Source organism: Rhea americana, unplaced genomic scaffold (genome assembly GCF_003343005.1).
Source record: "Rhea americana isolate MKP2758 unplaced genomic scaffold, rheAme1 scaffold_103, whole genome shotgun sequence".
Lineage (NCBI taxonomy): Eukaryota > Metazoa > Chordata > Aves > Rheiformes > Rheidae > Rhea > Rhea americana.
Window position 1 is genome coordinate 1,198,440 of NW_028185073.1, and position 12,412 is coordinate 1,210,851.

The window sequence follows — 12,412 nt, forward strand, 5'->3', positions numbered from 1 at the left end:
AAAAGYGCGTAGGCAACATCAATTATAGCTTTTTCCAACTTTCTTTTTACCACATAATTATTGCTATTTAATCATAAATTTTCAACATTTCCATAAAAAGAATGTCCTTACTTCTTGCATCTCTTCAGAAAAGTGTGGAGGACTCCTGGCCCTTTTTCTTTTGGAGCACCTTTTGCTGTCACTTGTGGTCTAACATCACTAACGTTAACTCTCTTCAAAATGTATTATATTCAGAAAGAGATGGAGAGACAGGGCACTGTGGTGAGAAGATGTGAGAAAAAGGGAAAAGGTAGAAGGATAGTTCGGCTTTTCTCCTGTACACCTGTCCTTGGGAGCTTTGGCTTCACTTACTATAGCCACTTATAAGGACTACATAATATCTCAAAAGAGTTAATGTGGAGATCCCAATTCAGTACAAATTTCCTCCTTCCCCTTCCCCCCCCCCCCATCTAGAGTGTTCCAGTGGGAAATATCAACCAAATTCACCACATCTTCCTTTAAAATTCACAGATATTGCAAAGGTACTACAATGCTACTGTGGCTGTTCTGTAAGAGATGAAGGGCTCACTTTATAGTTGTAACATTTGAACCTACTGAAATGTCCAAGTTTTCATTAAAAATGAAAGAAAGGAAAGGAAAATGTGAACATTAACATTTTMTAGCCTAGAAAAATCTCAATGGAAAGTTAAAATATAAAGCATATTTCAGTAGCTTGAGGGCCATTTACCATATTTGTTAAAATTTGTCAATTAAAAAAAAATGTTTTCTAGAATATTTCACAAAACAAAAAGCAAAAAAAAAAAAAAGTTACCTTCCTCCTTCCTTTTACAAATTTGAATTTGCAAAAAATGCATTTTATATTATAACTGTGCATAAATTATATTTTATATACATGTATTCTACAGAATGTAACTTTCTAGATACATCCATAGTTGACATGTTCTATAGCAGCTCAAATATTTGATTTAGGCCATAGTGTCTGACCTTGTGAAAAAGCAGAGTTATAGCACAAATGAAATGACTTATTGCAGTCTGGGTTCATTTTTTAGTTCATTGTTCATACATGACCAAAATAAATAGTTGCAAAACTTCAGTTCTTCCTCTGCAGGGCCCAGTCCCATAGCACAGCTGCGGGACAACCTCTGGGTCCCCAAGAGGCCAGAGCAAATGCTCATTTCTCACTGACCCTGGGAAAATAGGAATATTTTATTCTAATTCCATTAGTTTTTGAATATTTATTTCAGCATCAAGATGTGTAACGTTTTACTTTCACTATCATAAAAATTGTTACCAGCATGTCCCTCTGCACTGACTCTACCCAGCTGCAGACATTATTGTGCTCATATCATAGCAAAAGAGTATTCAGAGAGATAGGTGTTTAATTGACTAAGACTGTCAATAACTTCCATTTCATGAATAGGAGTATGTTTACCGAGGCATTACTAATATTACTAATAATATTTCTCTTCAGGGAGATGGGCAGTATCTGCACTACTAATGATTTTTTTCTTTAATTTAGGAGTTCTATGATCATTTTTACAGTGTGAATTTGGAGCAGCATCAGAACAGAAATCAGTAAACATTGTCAACCACAAAGTACTACTATTCTGATGCCATTCTAATAGGTGAAAAAAGGTTAAACACATTTTCACTTTATCTATCCACAGAGTCTTATTTACTATAGCTTAAATCTCCATCAAATAGCAGCCTGAAACCCCTCTATTTTACTTCCYGTGCTGCTGCATTCCCACTGGGGCAATGCCATGTTTCTTGATATTATTCTTTGCCGTACTGCCTCTAAATGGCAATACTATTGAGAATGACTTTACGGGACTGATTTACTTGGCTGTAAAGTAATTCCTGGAAGTCTGCCTGCTTGTACCATAACCTAAGAAACATGCTTTGTTGCAGTTTTTGGTGAAAATGAGTTCAGCTAGGGATAGCTGCAAGCAAGATTTTTTAGTAGGTTGTATCCACACCTCTAAATGCAACTAAAACTCTTAACTTCATGRCCAGTTTTCTAGACTGATATGTAGGTAACCTTATATGCTATGTAGGTAATCTTATAAAATACACTATATATAAATAGTAGCCTTCTTGCACATCTACATCATGATATCCTTTCCCTCTGTCTCCAGAAATGTCCCCATCCAATACTACCTCTATTATACACTGTTTGCGGAACTTTGTATTCTTGATTTCTAAGGAAAGAATRCCAGCTAAGTTAGTCTTCAGATATGATCTGTGTTAAAATTCCTGATTCTCATACTACTATGTATACATGCGTATTTTTACTGTTGAGATATTTTTCCTTGTAGAGAAAAAGACACATCTCCTGGTGTTCTTTCCTGAATAAGACAAATAGTTAGATAGGATATGTTGCACTGTAAACTTGTTTGAACCACAATTATTTTATACTCTTTCTGTTTCAGCTTACTTTGCAATTCATTGTCAAAAAATGCAAATACTGTCTGTGTACTCACATCTTGCGACTGATTATCAGATACCACAGATGCTGCATATTGTGTCAGTGAATCAAATTCACTTTTTTAAAGCAACTTTTGAAGGTACAATCAAATAGATTTTCTAAATAAAGATCATATTTGAAAAAAAAAAAAAAAAAAAAACATTTTGCTTGACTACATCTTATTTATCCTGAAAGTTGTTGAAGAGCTCTTTTACCTGTACCTGCTGGTGACTTACAAACATTTGATGTTGCATTTTGATATTACAGGGAAAGCAATTTGTAGTCTAGTCACTGTTGAAAGGAAGTCTCAAGTCGGTAAATGTGTTTATACAGCGCTTCAGTAAGGCAGCAGCAGATCACTGTCCTCATTTGCAGGTGATACACCTGCAAGGGGCCTGGCTGTGGTCATGCAACGAGGTTAAGAGGACAGACTACTGTGGTTTGTCCCCCAAATTTGCCAGATTTGGCAAAATCTGCCATAATCCATGATTTTCTCTCTAGTACTTGTAACACTGTGTGATGACTTAGAAACAAGGTTTAGGAGCTCTGACATTCTCATTCATACTTTACACTTAGGTGTACACTTARGAAATAAATATGACAGAGATACAAGACTTTTCTAGATGTAAGGAGATTTTTGTAAAAATATCACAGGCATTTTCTGAGCAGCCGTTCACAAGTTCACCAAACCAAGTAGTGGAGATTCCAGAACTATCCTATAGTATTCAGATAGGCTGTTGATCTTGATAATTTTTCAGGTTTTATCATCTATGATTTAGACTTGTAGCTATTCCAATATACTGTTATCCTTAATGATACTGTGTGAGAAATGAATGAGGCCTAACATTTAAAGTATTAAAATAAATTGAGTAGGAATCGAGTTGAGTTGTGGAAAGGTATGTAGAAAAAAATCAGTGCCTGAAGAAAAAATAATTAAGCAAACAAAATAGCCTAGATAAAGAGAAAAGTTAGTTTTATTAAATTTTTTCAATCCCGTTATCCCAATATTCCAATGATTCATCCTCACTTTTTTTTCCTGATTTCTCTTTTTATGTCTCAGTATTGAAAGTATTATAGTACTTACTCTATTTTATTTTGCAGATAGAATGTTTATTAATTTTAAGGAAAATAGTGATAGATTGATCTATTTAAAGTGAACTGGCCATTCATACTTTAGCTAAACAGATTATTTTAAATATATTTTTGTTTTTATTTTAATTCAGTTAGTCTTAGGAGTAGACTAGGGATTTTTTTTTTAATGAAGACTAGTAATGATATTAACAGAAGGAGAAATGAAATTGAACAACATGAAAGTGTTTCACTGGTGGTGAAATGAAGAGGGTAATAACTTTCAAGTGCTCCTGGTGAAACCCACTGTACTTGGAGCAAGCAAAATTGGAAACTCAAGCAGCTAAAACATAGAGCACAGAGAAGTAAGAGCCACTGTTAAAAATGTTTTAATTGCAAAGAACATCTTTAATATCTACATGTGTTTATAAAAATTGGGTAGTACACAATTTTTTCAGGATGTATTTTTTCATCTGTATCATATCATTAAGATTCTATTAGTATGATGCTCAGTTAAGCAGCTTAACCTAAAAAAAAGAATAATTGACACTTGTGTATACATAAAGGTCATACTGAATGGTGTGTAAGGTCGGCCTAAGAAATCGCTGCCATACAGATGGAAAAGCTAAAAACCTAAAGAAATGTGTATTCGGGATAATTATTTGAATGGTGTCATTCAGCCTTCAGCAAGGACAGCATATCTCCCTTATTATTTACCTATTGCTATTCATTCTGTTTCAGATGTGACTGCGGAAAATATAGCTGATACTCAAATGCTCCTAACTTCAAAATGATTGATCAGCCCATTGTCATATATTACCATGTTTCACCAGCTTTGAAAGCTTTGCAAGATCATATTAAATAAATGTGCCAACCAGGCTGATATTTTTCCCTTGCAGTTTACATTGCTTTGCAGTTTATTTTACTTTCAACAAGGAAGAAAAATTCTGCAAACTCAAGACGGTGGTTCAGAACAACGAGTTCTTCCTCTGTAAATAAGAGACTGGAGCATAGAGAATCAGCATTTCTGAAATGGTTGGCATCTTTCAGACCTCAAGTTGGGATATTTCTAGTTCATTTTTTCCGCTTTCGTACTCTCCAACAGTTGAGTTTAAGGAGTTTTTTCTTTTTTCTTTTTTCTTTCTTTTTCTTTTTTTTTTTTTTTTTTTTTTTTAAGCTTATATGAAAAAAGGAGGAGATAGAAAAGTTTCAGAAATGAAATATCTGTAATTTTCACTCAGGGCCAGAGAGGTTTCTTTCCGTGTTCAGTATAGATAACACAATTAAGACATTTGGCACCATGAAGAAACAGTGCAGTGTGTCTAGAACTGGAGTCAGCTTTGGAAGATATAATACATTTTTCTGTACCTTCTGGTGATTTACACTCCAAAATGTAACCACACTACAACAAAAGCATTGAAAATTCTTGACTCTTGAATCTAGCACTTTGATTTTAAGCCCTTTAGAAGAAAATAAAAAAAGAAAAAAGAAAGCTACTTGTAAAGTAACTACCCTTTTCCCCACTCTTCCTATGTTGGAAGATATTTCAGAACTTCATTCCTTTGATTTTTGGAAGTTTAGAGTTTTATTTTTAGTTAGGAACTAGTATAGTAGAATATGATGACTGTATTTTTTTAAAAAAAATATGAATAGTGACAAATCTAGTGCATGCTGTTGGAGTGATCCAAGTTCATATATTTTTGAACAAAAAAAACGACTTGGGTATCTTATTCATCTATAAAATGTAATTCTATTTATCATTCTGAAAACCATACTGCATTGAAGTTTTCAATTTTAAATATAAATTATAATAATTTAGAATTTAAAAATAAATATAAAACTATCTTTTAAAACATAAAATCAAAATTAATTGTTTGTTCCAAAATAAATTCATTTGACAGATTTTTTAATTAAATGAATTTTAGAAACGAGTCACCAAATAGTTATTCATACTATTTCACATGACTTTAAGTTAAGGAGAAGGTTAAGTTTGTGTTTCTTGCATAATACAAGTGGTATAACCATAAATTTCTCAGCAGGAAGTTGTATCTGAAAAGGTGCTTTTAGTCAAGTTCATATATTCAGCAAGTATTTTTATAATTATAAATTCCGGAAGGGTGTAAAATATCTAAGTCTTTGGAGTTTTAAATTTTCCTACTTGTAGAGCAAATTAGCATAATTGACCATATATTTTAGAATTATGATCTCATCACATTGTACTGTCATAGAAAATCATTTACTCTTTCTTCAGTCGGTTAGCACTTGCCAGGTAGAGTCTTACCTACCGGGTAGCTAATACTCTGTATCAGTTAGAAACACAACAAGGTGGCTCTACAGCAGCAAGTAGTGCTGCTCATGAATGTCTATATCCGTGATGTTGTCAGCAATTTTTACCTGAAAAACATTTTCTATTAAATATGTAAGGAAGTGCTATGCCCTTGTTTTGAAAGATGTCTGTAAAAATATCTTGCATGTGGAATGTAGGTTTTTATTACAAAGACTTCAGATAGACAGCTAGACCAGCTATGACAAATATATTGTATATTCTGTTGTGGCATGTTTAGTACAAAACTCATATTTTTGACACATTTCTTTCTGCCGTGCCCTTCAAAGAAATATATTGTCTCCAAAACTGCTGATGCTTTCAGTCAAAGATTGTTTCACCTAAAATGTGTTAGGAATAGAGTTTTTAGGGAGAAACTTTTGTGACAAGTATCTTCTTTGTCATTTATTTTTCCTAGATCATTGTCAATATTGCAGCTTCTGAATGTCATCAATGAGATGTAAAAAATTAGTAGCTCTGGGCTTGAAAAGTATTGAAGTATATAATAATCAAGAAGGGAAAGATGAATAATGGAAAGTGGTAAATATGTAAGAGCTGGAAAGCAAGAAGGGGGAAAAGATGAATACTTAGATCAGGAGAAGATATATGATGATGGTACAGATGAAAGAACAAACAAATTAATACAACAGTCGATGAAAGCAGAAAACTGAGATTCATGCTGTCTGGAACATTACTTAAATGCAGACTTATTTAATAACTTTATTCAAATGCAATTCATGAAACCACAAATGTCAATATGTTCTTCTCGGTCTTGAGACTTGCTATGGTCTCTTGCCCAGGAAACAGTCTGGGAAGAGAAAGAGTGACACTATAAATTTTCAGAAACTGTTGAGTATTTTTAAGAGACTGTTCAAGTACTGTAAACAACAATAATAACAACAACAAAAACTCAAACAAAATACCAACCTCACCCTCATCAAAAAACTGACATTTCATGTTTAATATAGTAATGAAAAACAAACAAACAAACAAACAGGAAGATTTTCCGCCCTCTACTCTAAGCAATCCTTTGTTCTGAAAGAAAAAGTGGACTATCGTTTGTCTAGACTATTTGCATATGATAAAATAATTGGCAACCAAAATGGAAGGCCAGCAGGACAATGCATTCCACAAAAGCAGAACAGAAAGAAAATTAAAATAATAAGACGAAGACAAAAAAGGAAAAGTTCCATTAGAATGGAACATCTATGGGTGATATAAATGCTATTTATAAAAGCATTTTATAGAAATATATATAAAAGCAATTATCTTTTCCTCCTAAGTTACAAATAATACAAAGTCAGTGCTGTGTGAATTGAAGTAAGGGGTAATTAAATCCATCCAAAAGCAAGTCATGAGTATATGTGCAACAGAAAGATACTTTTTAATTTCATGTCCTACAGAGACACTCAAATGTGCACTGTAAGGATGATTCCTGCATTCCGTGTGTACTCAACACTTCTACCACTTTTGGTTTATGTAGCTTACAGAAACTTTACAAGTCTGAAAGAGTTAAATAGGTGACTTAGAGAGGACGTTCATGCTGGAGATTCACATTAGTTTGACATAGGTGGGCAGTTAGCTTTACTATTGCTGAGGACAATTCTGTTTTCACAAACTAAGTAATTTAGCCATCTGATTAGCATCAGGTCTGTGAACCACTGCAGGTATTGTTAATAACTCCTTGGTATTTAATGAGCTAATAGGACACCTTTACTGGTGAAACCAGGTTTTTGCACTAAAGATAGTACTTTGAAAGAGAATTGCTTTAGCAGAGTAGTACAGCAAAGGAGTTTTATAATTAAGGCACTGTGGTTAGATGCATAATTACTTGGCACAAACACTAATAAAAAAATGGAATTCATATTATTTGATATATATATATATATATATAACTTTATGAACTATACTGTTTTACTTTTTTACATCATAGCTACTCTAAAAATTTCATTTCAGTATGTTACTTTGTAATGATGGTCATTTCTAGAAGTTACTTATCTTCATTGAACTRCCTTTTATTTGCTCATGAGCCCTTCAAGATCCCTTCAAGATTTACTAGAATTATTGCAGGAATACAAATAAAATGTATTTTTTTTCTTCTTCCCCAGGGAAAACCTGAAGAGTCTTCCACTTTTAATCCTCCAGTCATTGGTTGTGCTGCGAGGACATTGAGGTGAGGTGGTAAGTTGGTGTACATTTTTTGCTTTGACCAGTTTAAGTGTTTTTAAATACAACTGGTAAAAAAGTCTTTTTCAGTGTTACAGAGTCTGTATGACAAACTGCCTCTTCTGGCAATTCCAAAGCCAGAAAGTGTACAATTGAATTCATGCAGGAAGTCTGAATCATAGACACATCAGATTTGTTTTTTGTTGACAGATTATATCRTATAAACAGTACAGATGCTTTGTACATGTGCAATACCCTTTTTTGGAGAAATCTTAGGCATCTTCTTAGACTGTAAATCTGGTTGTTGATTGTAAAAGTGGTAAGTTTGGTAGAACATGCATCACTCAGCAATTCTTGACAGTGATTGATTTTAAAAATTCAGTGGTCTGTTCTTCAGGTCTTTTTTTCAGAATTTTCCTCTGCCCACCGCTCCCGTAGGACTATTTTGTGAAGACTTTCTCCTGAATCYAGGCAGCACTGACAGGTTTAAGAGGTGACTGTGCTCTGTCAGTGCTCCTTTGATGCGGGACCTTTATGAAGTTCTAAATTACATCATGATGTCTTGTTGGTCTTACTGGCAATTTCATACATTTTGGTCTCATACAATAGTACTTGACTAGGAATTTCTAGGGATAAACAAGCCTTTTAAAGGAAATTTTTTTTCCCTTATAGTCTATTTTTTCCCCTCTGCTAAGACAACAAGAATGACTGTCATATATTTTTAATTGTCAGAACAATTCTGAATAAGGAAGTGGCCCAATGACTTTAAGTCACGGTTCAGAAAATTATGTGTTTTTGTTTCTAGTGCTTTCTCTGCTCTCAGCACACTTTCTGACCTCCAACAGTTTAACTAGTCAAAGCTTTCAAATATCAAATGCTCTTTTTTTGTTTGTTTTCAATAAACTGAAAATTACATTACTGCTGGAACTTGAATAATAAGAAATACAAATCCTGATCTTTCCACAAGAAATTAAATAGTTTTTGTCACATTAGATGTCTTTTTTTTTGTATTTTATCTATGCTTTTCTCTGTCTCTTGATAAAACTGTAATAATAGTTTTGCAATGCCAGTTATATGTCCTTGTTATATGAAAAAGGTCAATATCCAGAATGTAATGAGTTTAAGCAAAGCTTTCCAAATACTGGATATGAAGAAGAATGAAGTTGTATATTATTTCATTTGCTATGAATGTAGAAAAGGACATTATATGGTGCACATTAACTGCAGAGATAGGACCACTGACTTTGCATGGGTTTTCTATTCTGTGCTTTATTCTAGTCTCCTCATTGATAAGTGGAGAATTTACTAAATAAACAGTGAAATTATTTCTAACATTAAATGTAGACACCACCTAATTCAGAGATGGTCCTAATCTACCTAACCTATGTAAAGTAGACAGCTCCTTGTTCTGATCAGCCTTCCGAGTTCCTTCTTTCTGTGATACTATCGAACTGTGTTGCTACATACTACATCTTGATCTAAAAGCAAAAGTGACTTCATATAGCCAGTTTTTAATTGATCTGAGTGAATATTATCAACAATAAAATTTCATCTTGAAATAAAGTTTCATTTTGCTTTTTTTCTTGTTTTCACAAATCAGTATCAAAGTCTAATAACTTTAAGTAGCAAAAATGAAAATTGTTTTTTCTGAAAGCAATAAATTATCCCCTTGCTTTGTTTTTATTTCTTATTGTAAGGTCCAAGCAGTTTCCACACAGTGATATATTTTATCCAAATTAATGTTCTCAAAATAAATATTAATGTCTGTATTTCACACTTTAAAAAGTCTTGGTTCTGGCAGTCAGCTCACTGTATATTTTTGAAGATTGCAGGTCTTGAATTTTGTTGTTGTTGGTGGTGGGTTTATATATTTATATACATATAAAATTTCCTTGGCTAATATCTTATCTCCTTATCATTCATWAGAAATTTCCTTGAAGTAATCATTAACAATACATAGTCAGGAAAATAATAATAATAAAAAAGAAATAGTCAACTTTATAGCTAAATTTTAGTCGTTTTAGGTTTTGTTCTGTTTTTATAATTAGGGATCTATTGAATTCGCTGTGATGCACAATTTTCAACTTCCATTCAGTTTTTATTCTAGATATCTTCTATCAGAAGAATTGAAATTATGGGAACTTTATGGCTTGCATTTAGCAAAATTCCATAATAGAAAAAAAAAATATTAAAAAATGACTAGAGGTTGTGTCTATTTTGTACCAATTTAGAAGCAGATAGGTTTCTTTTAACTGGAAATTTAGTGCTTTTTTTTTTTTTTTTTTTTTTTTTTTTTTTTGGCAGCTTAGTGACTACTGTTTCAGCCTTTAACATGTCAACATACTACTCTTCTTAAGGAAGAAATTTCAACAGTGCAGAAATATAAAGCATAACACTCAGAATTCAATGTTAGGATTTTATATGTAGACTTATTGAATAGAAATATGTCTCAAGTGCTTTCAGTGATACAAAATTAAGATATACCCCAAAAGAGACAATTTGTCTTCATTATTTAGAATGAATTTGTTTGTGATTTATGAAAGAGGTGGAAAATAGATGAAGAGGTAAAGAAGCTAYAGTATTTTACTTTTCTTGATTATATAGAGAAAGGAGGTAATTATTAAAGCTATTTTGCTGCACTTGATATGTTGAATAGGTGTAGAAGATCAATATATTAAAATTCCTAACACTGTCAGTTGAATAGTTTGGCAAGCCGAAATTAGAATATTAAAGCTTTAACCTTCAGGACATATTTTTGAAGTTAGTTCAGCTTGTCTGAATTTGAAAGTTATTTTAGTTTGACATTTCTTTAGTTCTCTGAAATATCGTGTTGGAGTGAGGTCAAACAGTGAAGATAAAGAAACATTTTACAAAACTATTGCATGTTATGACAGTAGTTCACATCTTGCAATCATAACAGAAGGGCCAAAGGCCAGATGTCTATACATAGTTAAGGAGACCTCATGTCAAAAAGCAGGCCCCCTTCATGGCTTAAAACTGATGAGGCAACCAGTGGAAATCTGAGCTTTGTATCTGAGTAGAATTTGACTTCAACTAGTCACTTATCATTGGCACAAAATTCACTCTGCTGCTTAATCAAGCTAAAAATTAGGGAGAAAAAAAACTTCCTTCTTTTGATTAATTATGTAATGTTCCTAAAAACATCTTTCTTGAAGGTGAGAGTGGCAGCCATTTCTCCTAAAACCGTAATGGGCCTGCAGAGAAGCTTGCTACGGCACAGAGCAAGTAAATCTTCATAGAATGTTAGGCATTTTGAAAATGCTTCTGTTGAGAATATTAGAGATTTTGCTTCATTTCCAGTGTTTGCAACTACTGTAGAATAAAATAGAGACTCTTCTCCATCAGTACTGTATCCAAGTAATACTGGTATAGCTTCTAGATGCGCTACTCAACAAGTAGAAGTGGAAGGAAATATATAATCTATATTAGGAAATATATAATTCTGTGTTTCTCAGTAGCTGCATCCAAGTGTTGGGAGCTGGATCATAAAAGGTGATCTGTAGGGTTACAAGCCACAGAAGGTTGTAATACAGCTTGGAAGAACCCTTTTTTTTCTACCTTTCGTGGCCAACTAATTCTGAACTCATATAACTCAGTTGGGGTTATTAGTCCAGTTTTCTCTCTTTTATTGTAAATGAAATTACTGAGAACCAGAATTAGACAGAATGGCCTTCTGTAGTTTTCTTTCTTTTTTTTTCTTTTTTTTTAATTTGCAGAGTATTTTAAAATATATAGTTCAACCTCATTTTGAATGCCACACCAACAAAAAAAAACCCAGAAGAACAAAAGCCTCACTGAGGTGTTGCAGGGTACCGTGTTTAGCAATTCTGCTCAGCCAAATCTCCAGAGAAAATTAAATGCTAATAGAAGGCAGTCATTTTTGCCCAGAACTCTTATTTCCCCAGCATACAAACTAGTTTCCTGCTTACTGTTTAGATGAATTGTGTCAGATTGAAAGACGTTCCTTTGATTGGATATACACAGGAAAGTCGCTAATGAAGGGTGTGATTATTCGTTCTATACAGTTTTTGAATTGCTTGCTAGCCTAGCCCGTAACTGGAACATTGAATCGATTACAGATATGTCAGTGATTCTCTTGCCTTACCTTGCTTTTCCTTTTTGCCCTTTCATTGATGTTGGAATTTAGTTTTTCCTAATGTATTTTTTCCTGCGGTCTCAGTTTCTTTTTCTTTAATGCTGAGTCTTTTCTGACCAAAAATTGTAACTTATCTTTTTTTTCATTTTTTTCATTCATGTTTTTTCCATTGCACCTATGGCCTCAGCAGAGGTATATCTGTCTGAAAAGTAGTAGTATATCACCAAAAAAAGGATGTGCACCTGTATACTTTTAGTTTTGTCCCCATAAA